Source organism: Pristiophorus japonicus, chromosome 13, assembly GCF_044704955.1.
Source record: "Pristiophorus japonicus isolate sPriJap1 chromosome 13, sPriJap1.hap1, whole genome shotgun sequence".
In the NCBI taxonomy this organism is placed as follows: Eukaryota; Metazoa; Chordata; class Chondrichthyes; family Pristiophoridae; genus Pristiophorus; species Pristiophorus japonicus.
Window position 1 is genome coordinate 13,595,812 of NC_091989.1, and position 15,716 is coordinate 13,611,527.

The following is a 15,716-nucleotide window of genomic DNA, read 5'->3' on the forward strand; positions in this document are numbered from 1 at the left end:
GGATAGTCAAGGGGCTATAAGGGGGGGGAGGAACTTAACGCAATCATAATCACTAAGGAGGTGGTACTCAATAAGATAATGGGACTAAAGGCAGATAAATCCCCTGGACCTGATGGCTTGCATCCTCGGGTCTTACGAGAAGTAGTGGCAGGGATTGTGGATGCATTGGTTGTAATTTATCAAAATTCCCTGGATTCTGGGGAGGTCCCAGCAGATTGGAAAACTGCAAATGTAATGCCCCTATTCAAAAAAGGAGGCAGACAAAAAGCAGGAACTATCGACCAGTTAGCCTAACCTCTGTGGTTGGGAAAATGTTGGAGTCCATTATTAAAGAAGCAGTAACAGGACATTTAGAAAAGCAAAATTTGGTTAGGCAAAGTCAGCATGGATTTATGAAGAGGAAGTCATGTTTGACAAATTTGCTGGAATTCTTTCAGGATGGATAAAGGGGAACCAGTGGATGTGGTGTATTTGGACTTCCAGAAGGCATTTGACAAGGTGCCACACAAAAGTTTACTGCACAAGATAAAAGTTCATGGGGTTGGAGGTAATATATTAGCATGGATAGAAGATTGGCTGACAAACAAAACAGAGAGCCGGGATAAATGGTTCATTCTCTGGTTGGCAATTAGTAACGAGTGGGGTGCCGCAGGGATCGGTGCTGGGACCCTAACTATTTACAATCTATATTAACGAATTGGAAGAAGGGACTGAGTGTAATGTAGCCAAGTTTGCTGACGATACAAAGATGGGAGAAGGTAATGTGTGAGGAGGACATAAAGAGCTGCAGGAGGACAGAGACAGGCTAAGTGAGTGGGCAAAAATTTGGCAGATGGAGTAAAACTTTGGAAAGTGTGAGGTCATGCACTTTGGCAGAATATATCAAAGAGCAAGTTATTATTTAAATAGAGAAAGATTGCAAAGTGATGCAGTGCAGCGGGACCTGGGGGTACTTGTGCATGAAACACAAAAGGATAGTATGCAGGTACAGCAAGTGATCAGGAAGGCCAATGGAATCTTGGTCTTTATTGCAAAGGGGATGGAGTATAAAAGAAGGGAAGTCTTGTTACAGCTGTACAGGGTATTGGTGAGGCCAACCTGGAATACTGCATGCAGTTTTGGTTTCCATATTTACGAAAGGATATACTTGCTGTGGAGGCAGTTCAGAGAAGGTTCACTAGGTTGATTCCGGGGATGAGGAGGTTGACTTATGAGGAAAGGTTGAGTAGGTTGGACCTCTACTCATTGGAATTCAAAAGAATGAGAGGTGATCTTATTGAAACGTATAAGATTATGAGGGGGCTTGACAAGGTGGATGCAGAGAGGATGTTTCCACAGGTGGGGGAGACTAGAACTAGAGGGCATGATCTTAGAATAAGGGGCCATTTAGAACTGAGATGAGGAGAAATTTCTTCTCTGAGTGTTGTGAATCTGTGGAATTCACTGCCTCAGAGAGCTGTGGAAGCTGGGATATTAAATAAATTTAAGACAGAAATAGACAGTTTCTTAAATGATATGGGGATAAGGGGTTATGGGGAACGGGCAGGGACATGGAGCTGAGTCCATGATCAGATCAACCATGATCTTATTGAATGGCGGATCAGGCTCGAGGGGCCATAGGGCCTACTCCCTGCTCCTATTATGTTCTTATGTAAAGCGCGCATATACAGCGATATTGGGTGGTGAAGCCATCATAGTGGAATAGCCTCCCAACACACATGGACACACAGTGCTTGGAGAGTGGTCAGCACCTGTGGACCTAGCACAATTCAGCCCCTTGAGGAGGGTGGAGTGAGGGAGTCAGGTTGCGGGGAGAAATTGGAGGGGAGTAAATGACACACAAAGGAAAAAATGGCACCTGAAGTCAGAGGATTCAATAGCAGTTTTGTGACTGCATCCATTTCTGAACAAACAACATTCATTAGGTGTCAGCTGTGGCTTAGTGGTAGCACTCTCCTCACTGTCAGAAGGTTGTGGGTCAATCCTCACCATAGAGACTTGCACCCATAATCCAGTCTTACAAACCAGTGCAGTGCTGAGGGAGTGCTGCACTATCGGAGGTGCCATCTTTTGGATGCGACATTAAACCGAGACCCCCTCCGCTCTTTCAGGTGGATATAAAAGATTCTATGACACTATTTCGAAGAAGAGCAGGGGAAGTTATCCCTGGTGTCCTGGCCAATAGTTATCCCTCAATCAACATCACTAAAAGAGATTATCCGGTCATCATCACGTTGCTGTTTGTGTGAGATGACCGTGTGCAAGTTGGCTGTCGCATTCTATGCATTTGGTGTCAAATTTATCTGTTTTGTCTTATAACGCTGCTGTGAAGCGCCTTGGGACCTTTTACTGCATTAAAGGCGCTATATAAATAAAAGTTGTTATTATAACAGTGACCACACTTGGAAAAGGTACTTTATTGCTTGTCAAGAACCTTGGGATGTCTTGAGGTCGTGAAAGACGATATATGTTCTTCATTTTTTTACTTTTATTATTTTAAATTCTGCCCATATGAGTAACGTTGAGATATTGGTCTGTAGTGGGTTCTGGAGCAGATTCCTGGATCAGCTTTTGATTGTAGCCCAGCCATTCGAGTGTCTGGAGGGAGAGGACAACCCCCCAGTTGCTATTCAATCCCGCGGTTGTCATGACGCTGATTAAAAGCATGTGGAAGGTAACTTGAGCGAGCACGGGGCTGCCGCTGACAATCTACCCAGCGACAGGTAACTGGGCCCTCCTTCCAGCTGCATTGCTTCAAACTCTTCCACCAGACAGACTCTCGGATTCTCGCGCTGTGTTTCCTGGCCCTCCTCCAGCTACAATCAATTGTGCGTCATTAGGACCAACAGAAAATCTTTAGTAATTGGCCTGTGTACACATTGTGTTGTCACTTTGTATTGTTCTGTACAGCATGACAAAAAACAAACATCTAACACCACTAGCAATGAAAGGCAAGTTCGGCTGGGGCAGTGGGGGAGAAAAGTCCAATCAATTTAATTAAACGTGCATTTTAGTTGAAAAATATGACTTGAGGTTTTTTTAGCTTAATGTTATTCCCTTAACCCTTTCCCCATTCAATTTGTAAGTTCTGATTTATGCCTTGTAATTGCACATCAACCTCAGACTGAAAGAGTGCTTTTGATTAAAATTGATCTCCAAAGCTGTCCTGCTCACCCTCTAAATTCTCTGGGTTTTTTTCTCCCCATCCACCAGGTGCCACCTCACCCAAATGGTCATTTCTAATACTTAAGCCTCAGCAATGAGGCTGTTCAACTGTGAAAGGTATCACAGTCCAACTTGATTCTGGCTTCATTCAATGGCCGCAAATGTAGATTCCCAGCGATCATGGTATCACATAATATTACAGTGCAGGAGGCCGTTCGTCTCATCATGCCTGTGCTGGCTGTCAGAAAGAGCTTATCCACTTTGTCTCCATTTCCCTGAACTTTCCCCATACCCTTTCAAATGATTTTTTTTTTCAAATACATAGCCAATATGAATTCTAGGGCAAAAGCAAAATACTGCGGATGCTGGGCATCTTGAAATACAAGCAGAAAATGCCGGAAACACTTAGCAGATCAGGCAGCATCTGTGGAGAGAGAAACAGCGTTAATTTTTTGGGTCGATGAACTTTAGTCAGAACTGGAAAAAGTTGGAGATATAACAGGTCTTTAAGCCGGTGTAGGGACAGGGAAAGGGGGAGGGGAGGATAGAACAAAAGGGAAGGTCTATGATAGGGTGGAATGATTAAATTATAAAAGGATTCTAGGGCATTCCTCACCCGAAAAACCCTCTATGTAAAGAAAAATTTGTCTATGCTCGCTGCTTTATGGTGATCTTAAATTTACGCCCTCTGGTCACTGAGTCGTCATCATCCAGTGCAAAGTTTTTCTCTGCTCATCTCATCAAGACCTCTCATACTTTTGAACACCTGTAGCAGATTTCCAGGAAATCTCGGCCTTTTGGCTAAGATCAAGTGTAGTATCGCTTCTCGGCCTTTTGGCTAAGATCATGCGTAACTGACCTGACAGGGGAGTAACCACCATAACCCCAAGGTGGTTCTCCCTGGATCAGGAAGGTATATGCTTGCTTTTTTGGAAATAGGAGGTGGGTGGGGTGGCTTGACCCATCCAAAGGTGTGTGGGGGACCTGACCCATCCACCTCCTTGGCACGAACCTGGTATTGCAGTACTTCCAGGAACGGTGCAGTGGCTCTAGGCCTTTTGGCTAAGAGCATTGGCGCAGAGTGATCCTTGAATGGGCCCAAGGTGACCTCTGGCGTTTGTGATTTGACAAAGAATTGGAACGATTGGCTACGAATTTCCAAAAAAAAAAAAAAAATCTGAGGGAGAAATGAGCCAGGGTTCCCGCTCCTGGTCACTAGCCTATGACTCCTGCTGGAATTGTGAGCGTTGTGTGAGGACGTGATCGTGTTCGATTGTGGCGTCCCATGCCCCCCGGTTCAAGTCGCCTGCTGAAAGTGTGTGAAGAACTAGAATGGGCAGCTGGTATCTGTGAAACCACAGGCCAGTCGGTCGTCAAGGGAAGAAGAGAACATTGTCAAAAAGAGATGGGGCGATGGGCGGAAGTTGAAATATATTTGAGCGGCTGGCTCAGTACCTTTGAAACACCATTGATTTCACCTTCCGTAATTTTCACCATTTGCTGATAATGTTTTTTTTGATGGAGCAACCGCAATGATGTGAGTCATAATTCAATAAAAATGATCATGTGCTACAATCGGCGAGTTCTTTTTGACCCATAAGAAATTCTTGTCCGACATTTTGTTTAGAAAGCTGTCTGTAGGGGACATACACCAACAGTTCAGGAGCATGTTTTTGTTTCCTCAGGGAAGGGACCGTCCTCTTGTGCAGCACTTGGGAATCTGACAGGCAGACATGGTCCGTGTTGGCAGCCGTGCCTTCAGCTGTCTGGGCTCTAAGCTTTGGAACTCCCTCCCTCAACCTCCCTGCCGCTTTACCTCTCTCTTCCCCTTTAAGACACTCATTAAAACCTACCTCTTTTAACAAGCTTTTGGTCTTCTGCCGTAATATCTCCTTATGTGGCTCGGTGTCAAATTTTGTCTTAACGCTCCTTTGAAGTGCTTTGGGGCATTTTACTATGTTGGTGTCAGCTGTGGCTCAGTGGGCAGCACTGAGTCAGAAGGTTGTGGGTTCAAATCCCACTCCAGGGACTTGATCACATAACTCTAGGCTGACACTCCAGTGTAGTGCTGAGGGAGTGCTGCACTGTGGGAGGTGCCATTTTTTGGATGTGACGTTAAACTGAGGCCCTGTCTGCTCTCTCAGGTGGATGTAAAAGATCCCACGGGCACTATTTTGAAGAAGAGCAGGGGAGTTATCCCCAGTGTTCTGGCCAATATTTATCCCTCAATCAACATTTGTGGGAACTTGCTGTGCGTTTGGCTGCCACGTTTCCCCATCCACATTACAACAGTCTACATTACAAAAGTACTTCATTGGCTGTAAAGCACTTTGAGAAGTCCGGTGGTCGTGAAAGGTGCTATATAAATGCAAGTTGTTGTTGTCGCCGGGTAGTGATCAGGAGCTCTCCCCAGAACTTCCCAAATGGTGCCTGAAACTCCATTTTCTTTTGTAACTACTGTGGAATTTTATTCAAATCACGAACACCGTTCGATTTCAAAGCAGCAAAAGTAATTAGTGGAAAAAGAATCAATAGAGATTTCCTATCCCCAAGTCACAGTTAGCAGAACAGTGAAGAAAGCCGCAGATAGCCTCCTTCCAAAATAAGAGCAATAAGTCCTCTTATTCCTGAATAACTGTGTCAACAATGCCTATCTAAGCCGCTTTCCTTAGCATATCCACTGATAATTGTCCATTATGGCTTCCTTTTACATGGCACCTTATCTGAAATATTTCACCGTGCTTCATGTACATTGAATTGCTTTAAAGAACAATGAATTATGTAGAAAAACACAGCACATAGCAAGGTTCCACAAATAGCAATGAATGGCTAGTTGATTTGTTTTTTGCTTAAGGGAGAAATGTCGACCAGGAAAGCTCTCTCCCTTTCCATAAGTAGAATCCTTGTTTCATTGACATCCACCTGAACCATTGGAACAGACCGAGAGGGCATCGGTTTAACATCTCATTCGAAGGATTGAACCTCTGACAATACTGCACTGCACTGAAATGTCAGCCGAGATCATGTACCCAAGTTCGAGACTCGGACATGAGAGTGGCACCGACGGAGCCTAGCTGACGCTTGGCATTCCTGCGCAGAAAGGAAAAGTACTATTGATTTTATTTTTCTAGTTCTTTATGAAAGTTTAATCATTGAAAGATCAAATCGCATATAAAAGTCAAACAAAATTGAAAAACTAATGCTACAAGTCGCAATTAAAGTGCAATAATGGTGGGCTTTTTCTCCCAGGAGCTATTTTTCAAACTGAAATTTGGAACTTAAGAACAAGCAAATGAGTCTTGCTCAGAAGTAAGAGTCTCTTTAATCATTTGTATTTTGGCTTGGTAAATGGAAGACTATGAGGTAACGTCTAGGTGTTGAAATATAAAAACATAGAAAGTAGGTGCAGGAGTAGGCCATTCGGCTCTCCGAGCCTGCACCAACATTAATTATGATCATGGCTGATCATGCAACTTCAGTACCCCATTCCTGCTTTCTCTCCATACCCCTTAATCCCTTTAGCCATAAGGGCCACATCTAACTCCCTTTTGAATATATCTAACGAACTGGCCTCAACAACTTTCTGTGGTAGAGAATTCCACAGCTTCACAATTCTCTGAGTGAAGAAGTTTCTCCTCATCTCAGTCCTAAATGGCTTACCCCTTACCCTAAGACTGTGACCCCTGGTTCTGGACTTCCCCAACATTAGGAACATTCTTCTTGCATCTAACCTGTCCAATCCCGTCAGAAATTTATATGTTGCTATGAGATCCCCTCTCATTCTTCTAAATTCCAGTGAATATAAGCTAGTCGATCCAGTCTTTCTTCATATGTCAATCCTGCCATCCTGGGAATCAGTCTGGTGAAACTTTGCTGTACTCCCTCAATAGCAAGAATGTCCTTCCTCAGACTAGGAGACCAAAACTGCATACATTATTCAAGGTGTGGCCTCACCAAGGTGCTGTACAACTGCAGTAAGACCTCCCTGCTCCTATACTCAAATCCTCTCGCTATGAAGGCCAACATGCCATTTGCCTTCTTCACCGCCTGCTGTAACTGCATGCCAACTTTCAATGACTGATGTACAATGACACCCAGGTCACGTTGCACCTCCCCTTTTCCTAATCTGTCACCATTCAGATAATCTGTTTCCTGTTTTTGTCACCAAAGTGGATAACCTCACATTTATCTCCATTATACTGCATCTGCCATGCATTTGCCCACTCACCTAACCTGTCCAAGTCACCCTGCAGCCTCTTAGCATCCTCCTCGCAGCTCACACTGCCACCCAGCTTAGTGTCATCTGCAAACTTGGAGATATTACATTCAATTCTTTTGTCTAAATAATTAATGTATATTGTAAATAGCTGGAGTCCCAGCACTGAACCTTGCGGTACCCCACTAGTCACCGCCTGCCATTTATTCCTACTCTTTGCTTTCTGTCTGCCAACCAGTTCTCTATCCACATCAATACATTACCCCCAATACCATGTGCTTTAATTTTGCACACTAATCTCTTGTGTGGGACCTTGTCAAAAGCCTTTTGAAAGTCCAAATACACCACATCCACTGCTTCTCCCTTGTCCACTCTACTAGTTACATCCTCAAAAAGTTCAAGAAGATTTGTCAAGCATCATTTCCCTTTCATAAATCCATGCTGACTTGGACTGATCCCATCACTACTTTCCAAATGCGCTGCTATTACATCTTTAATCATTTATTCCAACATTTTCCCCACTACCGATGTCAGGCTAACCAGTCTATAATTTCCTGTTTTCTCTCCATCCTTTTTTAAAAAGTGGGGTTACTCCAATCCATAGGAACTGATCCAGAGTTTATAGAAAATTGAAAAATGACCACCAATGCATCCACTATTTGTAGGGCCACTTCCTTTTGTACTCTGGGATGCAGACTATCAGGCTCCAGGGATTTATCGGCCTTCAATCCCATCAATTTTCCTAACACAATTTCCTGACTAATAAGGATTTCCTTCAGTTCTTCCTTCTCGCTAGACCATCGGTCCCCTAGTATTTCCGGAAGGTTATTTGTGTCTTCCTTCGTGAAGACAGAAACAAAGTTTTTGTTCAATTGGTCTGCCATTTCTTTGTTCCCCATTATAAATTCACCTGATTCTGACTGCAAGGGACCTACGTTTGTCTTCACTAATCTTTTTCTCTTCACACATCTATAGAAGCTTTTGCAGTCAGTTTTTATGTTCCCTGCAAGCTTCCTCTCATATTCTATTTTCCCCCTTCTAATTAAACCCTTTGTCCTCCTCTGCTGAATTCTAAATTTCTCCCAGTCGTCAGGTTTGCTGCATTTTCTGGCCAATTTATATGCCTCTTCCTTGGATTTAACACTATCCTTAATTTCCCTTGTTAGCCACGGTTGACCCACCTTCCCCATTTTATTTTTATGCCAGACAGGGATGTACAATTGTTGAAGTTCATCCATGTGATCTTTAAATGTCTGCCATTGCCTATTCACCGTCAACCCTTTAAGTATCATTCGTCAGTCTATCCTAGCCAATTCACGTCTCGTACCATCGAAGTTACCTTTCTTTAAGTTCAGGACCCTAGTCTCTGAATTAACTGTGTCACTCTCCATCTTAATGAAGAATTCGACAAAAATAATGGTCACTCTTCCCCAAGGGGCCTCGCACAACAAAATTGCGAATTAATCCTCTCTCATTACACAACACCCAGTTTAGGATGGCCAGCTCTCTAGTTGGTTCCTCAACATATTGGTCTAGTAAACCACACCTTATATACTCCAGGAAATCCTCCTCCACCGTATTACTACCAGTTTGGTTAGCCCAATCTATATGTACATTAAAGTCACTCATGATAACTGCTGTACCTTTATTGCACGTATCCCTAATTTCCTGTTTGATGCCATCCCCAACCTCACTACTACTGTTTGGTGGTCTGTACACTACTCCCACTAGCGTTTTTTGCCCTCTGGTGTTCCGCAGCTCTACCCATACAGATTCTACATCATCCAAGCTAATATCCTTCCTTACTATTGCGTTAATCTCCTCTTTAACCAGCAACGCTACCCCACCTCCTTTTCCTTTCTGTCTGTCCTTCCTGAATATTGAATACCCCTGGATGTTGAGTTCCCAGCCTTGGCCACCCTGGAACCATATCTCCGTAATCCCAATTACATCATATCCGTTAATAGCTACCTGCGCAGTTAATTCATCCACTTATTACGAATGCTTCTCGCATTGACACAGAACCTTCAGCCTTGTTTTTTTAACACTCTTTGTCATTTTAGAATTATGTTGTAATGTGGCCCTTTTTGATTTTTGCCTTTGATTTCTCTGCCCTCCACTTTTCCTTATCTCCTTTCTACCTTTTGCTTCTGCCCCCATTTTACTTCCCTCTGTCTCCCTACATCGATTCCCATCTCCTTGCCATGTTAGTTTAAACCCTCCTCAACAGCACTAGCAAATACTCCCTAGAACATCGGTTCCGGTCCTGCCCAGGTGCAGACCATCCGGTTTGTACTGATCCCACTTCCCCCAGAACCGGTTCCAATATCCCAGGAATTTGAACCCCTCCCTCTTGCACCATTCCTCAAGCCACGTATTCATCTTAACTATCCTGCTATTTCTACTCTGACTAGCACGTGGCACTGGTAGCAATCCTGAGATTATTACCTTTTGAGGTCCTACTTTTTAATTTAAATCCTAGCTCCCTAAATTCAGCTTTCTAATCCGCTATCTGTAGCGGTTGAGGCCGAGGGTCTCCAACACCTCACAAGCCCGTTTCCTTCTCATTTGACTCCTAAAGAAAATAAGAAAATGCCAAGGTTGAAGAAAGGCCACATCACTCGGTGAAGCTCGTCCCTTCAGTACTCCGAACTGGAGCCAACTGCAATTTTGGTAGATTATTCTAGACTTTCATCACACTTTGAGTGAGGAACATGTGACAATTCAGCCCCTCAAGCCATTATGTTGGGCCATGACTGATCTGTACCTTAACTTCATTTACCCAGCTTTGCTCCATATTCCTTGATACGCTAACAAATGTACATCGATCACAGTCTGGATAGCTCCAACAGCTGCTGTGTTTACCTGCATAGTATCCACTGGCTTCTGACGGCAAGGGTTTTACATTTTCACTCCCCTTTGTGTGAAGAATTGCCTCCTGATTCCACTCCTAAATGACCTAGCTCTAATTTTAAGATTATGCCTCTTGTTCTGGACTCCAATACCAGAGGAAAGAGTTTCTCTGTATCTACCCTATCAAATACCTTTAATCATTTTAAACAACTTGATTAGATCGCCCCTCAATCTTCTCGGGAATCAAAGGAAGAAAAAAAGAAAGACTTGCATTTCTATAACCTTTCATGACCTCAGGATGTCCCAAAATGCTTTACAGCCAATGAAGTACTTTTGAAATGTAGTCACTGTTGTAATGTAGAAGCCAATTTGCACACGGCAAGCTCCCATAAACAGCAATATGATAATGAGCAGATAATCTGTTTTTGTTATGTTGATTGGGGGATAAATATTGGCCAGGACAGCGGGGATAACTCCCCTGCTCACCTTCAAAATAGTGCCATGGGATCTTTTATGTTCACCTGAGAGAGCAGACAGGGCCTCAGTTTAAAGTCTCATCTGAAAGACGGCACCTCCAACAGTGCAGCACTCCCTCAGCACTGCACTGGGAGTGTCAGCATAGATTTTCATGCTCAAATCTCGAGTGAGATTTGAACCCACAACCTTCTGACTCAGAGGCAAGAGTGCTACTCACAGGGCCACAGCTGACACCAAGCTAAAAAGCAAGATTATCCAACCTACATAGGATTACATCGGATATACGACACAGGAACAGGCCATTCGGCCCAACCAGTCCATGCTGACGTTTATGCTCCACTCGAGCCTCCTCCCGTCTTTCCTCATCTAAATTTATCAGCATAACCCTCTATTCCCTTCTCCCTCATATGCTTGTCTAGCCTCCCCTTCAATGCATCGATACTATTCACTTCAACCACTCCTTGTGCTAGCGAGACCCACATTCTCACCAATCTTTGGGGAAAGAAGTTTCTTCTGAACACTCTATTGGATTTCTTGGTGACTGTCTTATATTGATCGCATGTAACCTGTCATTATACTTAAACTCTTTCAGCCCCAGTATCATTCTGGTGAATCTGCATTGTACTCCTTTCATGGTGTGGTGTCCAAAACGGAACGCAGTGCTCCAGATTGGGTCTGACCAAGGTTCTGTGCGACTGAGACACCACTTCCTCATTCCTAATATTCCAAACCCGGATTGGTTGAAGTCAGTAGATAACCGGGTGGAGTGCAAAAAGGGCTGTCGATTCACTACTAGCCAGGACAACTTTATACCCCATAGAGTCCTCTTCAGTGACCTTCCTTCCCATTATTGTCCACAAGTCAGTTATCTTATGGGTGAAGAAGTTCCAACTTCTCTCATCACTCCTAGGGCCCAAATTTCCACATGATTCGCGCCTGATTTTTTAGGAGCAACTGGTGGAGAATGGACTATTTTAGAAATCGCAATTCTCCACATTTTTTGTTCTGCAGTTCTAGTCAGGTAGAACAGTTCGAGTTTAGAACAGAATTTTTTCTTCAAAAGGGGGCATGTCCGGCCACTGACGCCTGATTTGAAAGTTTCCACAGTGAAAATGTACTCCAAACTAAAGTAGAATGGAGCCAGTGAAGTTTTTTGTAGAACTGAAAAAACCTGTTCTACACATAAAAAAATCAGGCGCAGGTTACAAATTAGGCGTCCAGAACGAGGTGGGCGGGGGGGAGAAGGGAACTCATTAAATTCGACAATAAATCCTTATTTATACTTATACAAATAAATCCAACCTGAATAAACATTTATAAGCCAAGAAAAGATTAAATAAACCATCTTCCTACCTGTGTGAAAGTGCTTCAGCCAGGGAGAATTCTGCAGCCGTTCGTGCCGCTGAGCGGGAGCGGGAGAGAGAAAAGGAGAGAGAGAGAGAGAGAGAGAGAGGGAGGGAAGGAAGGAAAGGAGAGAGAGAGGGGAGGGGAGGGGAGGGAAGGAAAGGAGAGAGAGAGGGGAGGGAAGGAAAGGAGAGAGAGAGGGGGAGGGAAGGAAAGGAGAGAGAGAGGGGGAGGGAAGGAAAGGAGAGAGAGAGAGAGCGGGGGGGGGGGTGGGAAGAGAGAGGAGGGGGGTGGCGGTGGGGAAGGGAAAGGTCAGGTCGGATCGGATCCAGTCCGGGAGTCGGGTCCAGTGGGGTGGGGGGCGGGTCGGGTCGGGGAACAGGAGCACGGGTCGGGTCGGGTCAGTCGGGGGGGGGGAGCGGGTGTCGGGTTGGGTCGGCGGCGGCGGGGGGGGGAGCGGGTGTCGGGTCGGGTCGGCGGCGGGGGGAGCGGGTGTCGGGTCGGCGGCGGGGGGGGGGTGGAGGGGAGTGGGTGTCGGGTCAGGTCTGGTTGGCGGGGGGGGGGGAGGGAGCGGGTGTCGGGTCGGGTCGGCGGCGGGGGGGCGGTGGGGGAGCGGGTGTCGGGTCGGGTCTGGTCGGCGGGGGGGCAGGTGTCGGTCTCGTCGGGGGCGGGGAGCTGGAGCTGGAGCTGGCCGTGGGAGGAGCCTTATTCACGCAGCCCCAGTGAGGCCATTGGGCCAGGGCTAGCTGCTGCGTGCTTCGGGCCCCTCCCACACAGTTCGGCGCCTGGAGCTACTGCACTTGCGTGCCGACTGTAGCGCGCATGTGCAGAGGTCCCGGCACTGTTTTCAGCGCCGGGACCTGGCTCCGCCCCCCCACAGCTCGTGCTGGCTGTGCCGAGGGCCAGAGGACCTACAGGTAGGTGGAGAATACCGAGGATTTTTTTAGGCGTGAAAAACAGGCGCCCAGCTCGGAGGGGCGCCCGTTTTTTTTCTTGTGGAAACTTGGGCCCCTAATGTGTAACTTGTGACCCCTCATTTACTAGTGAAGACTAGGGGAGTGGCACATCCAGGAGTATAATAGTGGCACTAGGATCTTCCAGTATTCAAGTTTTTTTAAACTCAGTTAACATCGGTTAATTTGTCAAATAGGGTGACATGCCATCCGACAGTTTTTGGGCATAACGCTATATCCATGTGGCTAATTACAGGAGAGCCCCATCACAAGTCGCTCATTGATACATTAACAATGGTTAGTGTATTCCTCTCTGCATCTCTCAGACTGCTGCCGAGTAATTGATTTGCCAGCTGTATTTGCGTTTGGTACCATTTAACAATTGGGCCTCCCAATTCCCCGTATAATTAATGAACTCGCCTTCGCCTATTGCCAGAAGCTGATTGAAGAGAAAGCCCTGTGTTCACTGTTTATCTCCTTCAGTGGCCTGCACTGACTGACGAGCTCAGCACTCCTGTTCTGTCACATGCCCATTCCTAGCAAGGCCTGCCAATCACTGTCAGCGGGGCTGGCTTTTAAACTTCATCAGCCATTGAAAAAAAGTTAAGTGTTCACTTCCAAAAGTACTGGACTTTTGTCTGCCCAGTCTCCTTTTCATTTAATCACACTGCAGGGTGCAGGGTGGATTTCCTCTTTCAGCTATTATAAGTAAAATAAACAGCTTATTGCCTTGTGTAAAACAGCAAGGGCAATTGATATCTGAGTTACCGTGGTCATTGCTCATAGCAGAGGGTAAGATGGCAACCCGTAGGTGTTTATTGCCTTGTGCATTCACACTAAAGCAGAACCTACCCATTAAGTAGCCTTTAGTCACTCTTCCATTCGATACATACGCTTTCCAGTGTAGTACTAAGCCATGTGGAACAGGAAGGTCAAACTACCAGGGTGCAGTAACGTAGTGGTTATGTTACTGGACTAGTAATCCAGAGACATGCGTTCAAATCCCACCATAAGCAGCTGGGGAATTTAAATTATTAATTAAATAAATGTTAATTAAATAAGCCTGGCATAATAAAAAGCTAGTATCAGTAATAATGTCCCTGTAACTACTGGATTGTCGTATAACCCCATCTGGTTCACTAATGTTCTTTAGGGAAGGAAATCTGTCGTCCTGAGCCAGTCTGGCCGATAATGTGACTCCAGACCCACAGTAATGACTCTTAACTGCCCTCTGAAATGGTAGCTCACCATCATCTTCTCGAAGGCAATTCGGGATGGGCAATAAATGCTGGCCTTGCCAGCGACACCCACATCCCGTGGATGAATGGAAAAAAATTGTGATTTTGTTTTTTCCCCGACATGGTTCTGGGGAGAAAAAAATCAGCCAGGACTCCCACTGACCCGTGCAGAAAAGTCGGTGTGTCTGGTTGGCTCGTAGGGACAGGTGGAGAAACAGGCTTGGTCGTAATGTTCCCCACATTAAATCTGCTGAGGGCCACACATGAAGAATGGGCACTTGATAACTACCAGAGGGATGCCTGCTAATTACTATCAGTCACTGATTCAGGCGAAAGGACAGTTGAGAGAAAGTCATGTGACACCCGTGCAATTACAATTTATATTATTGCTTTGGTGTGTGACTATTTTCTTCGCTCAGTCTCCCTGTGCGTAGTGTTCCTCAGCCAGGAGAGTCGGCAGGTTACCTGTTTTCAGGCCCCTACAAGGCTGCTGTACAATCAACTGTTGTGGAATATAAGAACATAAGAAATAAGAGCAGGAGTAGGCTATTCGGCTCCTCGAGCCTGCTCTGCCATTCAATGAGATCATGGCTGATCTTCTACCTCAACTCCACTTTCCCGCACTGTCCCCATATCCCTTGATTCCCTTAATATCCCAAAATCTGTTGATCTCTGACTTGAATATACTCAACGACTGAGCTTCCACAGCTCTCTGAGGTAGCGAATTCCAAAGATTCACCAGCCTCTGAGTGAAGAAATTTCTCCTCATCTGAGTCCTAAATGGCCGACCCCTTATTGTGAGACTGTGACTCCTGGTTCTAGACTCCTCAGCCGGAGGAAGTAGGAGGTAGACAAGAATAGCCTGGCATGACACTCGTCTCATATTCCTCTCGCCCTCTAGGAAAGCTGTCCACAGGACCGTTTCCCGAAAGCACAACTTCTGCCTCTCGCATACACACATGCATACATTCTCGCTCTCTCTTTGTCTCTCTTGCTCTGTCCCACTCTCTCTCTCTCTCTGGCACTCTTTCTCTCCCTAACACACTCTCTCTCTTGCTCTTTCTCTGTCTCTCTTCCTCTTGCTTCATGTATCTTCTTCACGATTAACGTGGGAGGCCAATGCACTCCGGACTTTCCAGTCACTGCAGTAGTGGATTGTACCAGCCTCTGATGTTACTGCTGCCTAGTCCATCACATCATCTAGCCACGGTCATGTTTACCTGTCTCTTGATTGCTAACGTTTTCAGACAGCGGCAACCCGACAACCCGAAGCACTTTCCGAGAGGCTCTCGCTGTATTTGGGGACTCCTCCCAACAGCACAGCTCGTGCAGCAAGTATTAAATGTCATGTGTCAAGTTTCCCACTCTCTTGGTTTAGGAACTGCTGTCGCAGAACCTGTAACTTTTGCGATCTGGTAGAGCTGCAGGCATGTTTCAAGGCCAATTATTGTTTGGTTGGTTTTATTTTTC

The 15,716-nt window shown here is 45.5% G+C and overlaps 1 protein-coding gene and 1 pseudogene across 20 annotated transcripts in view; both read left to right on the forward strand.

The window, feature by feature from the left end:
* Positions 1-15,716, forward strand: part of celf2 (cugbp, Elav-like family member 2) — a 654,485-nt gene that overhangs the window by 190,861 nt on the left and 447,908 nt on the right. The window lies entirely within an intron of this gene.
* On the forward strand, positions 3,950-4,214 carry LOC139279100 (U2 spliceosomal RNA; annotated as a pseudogene).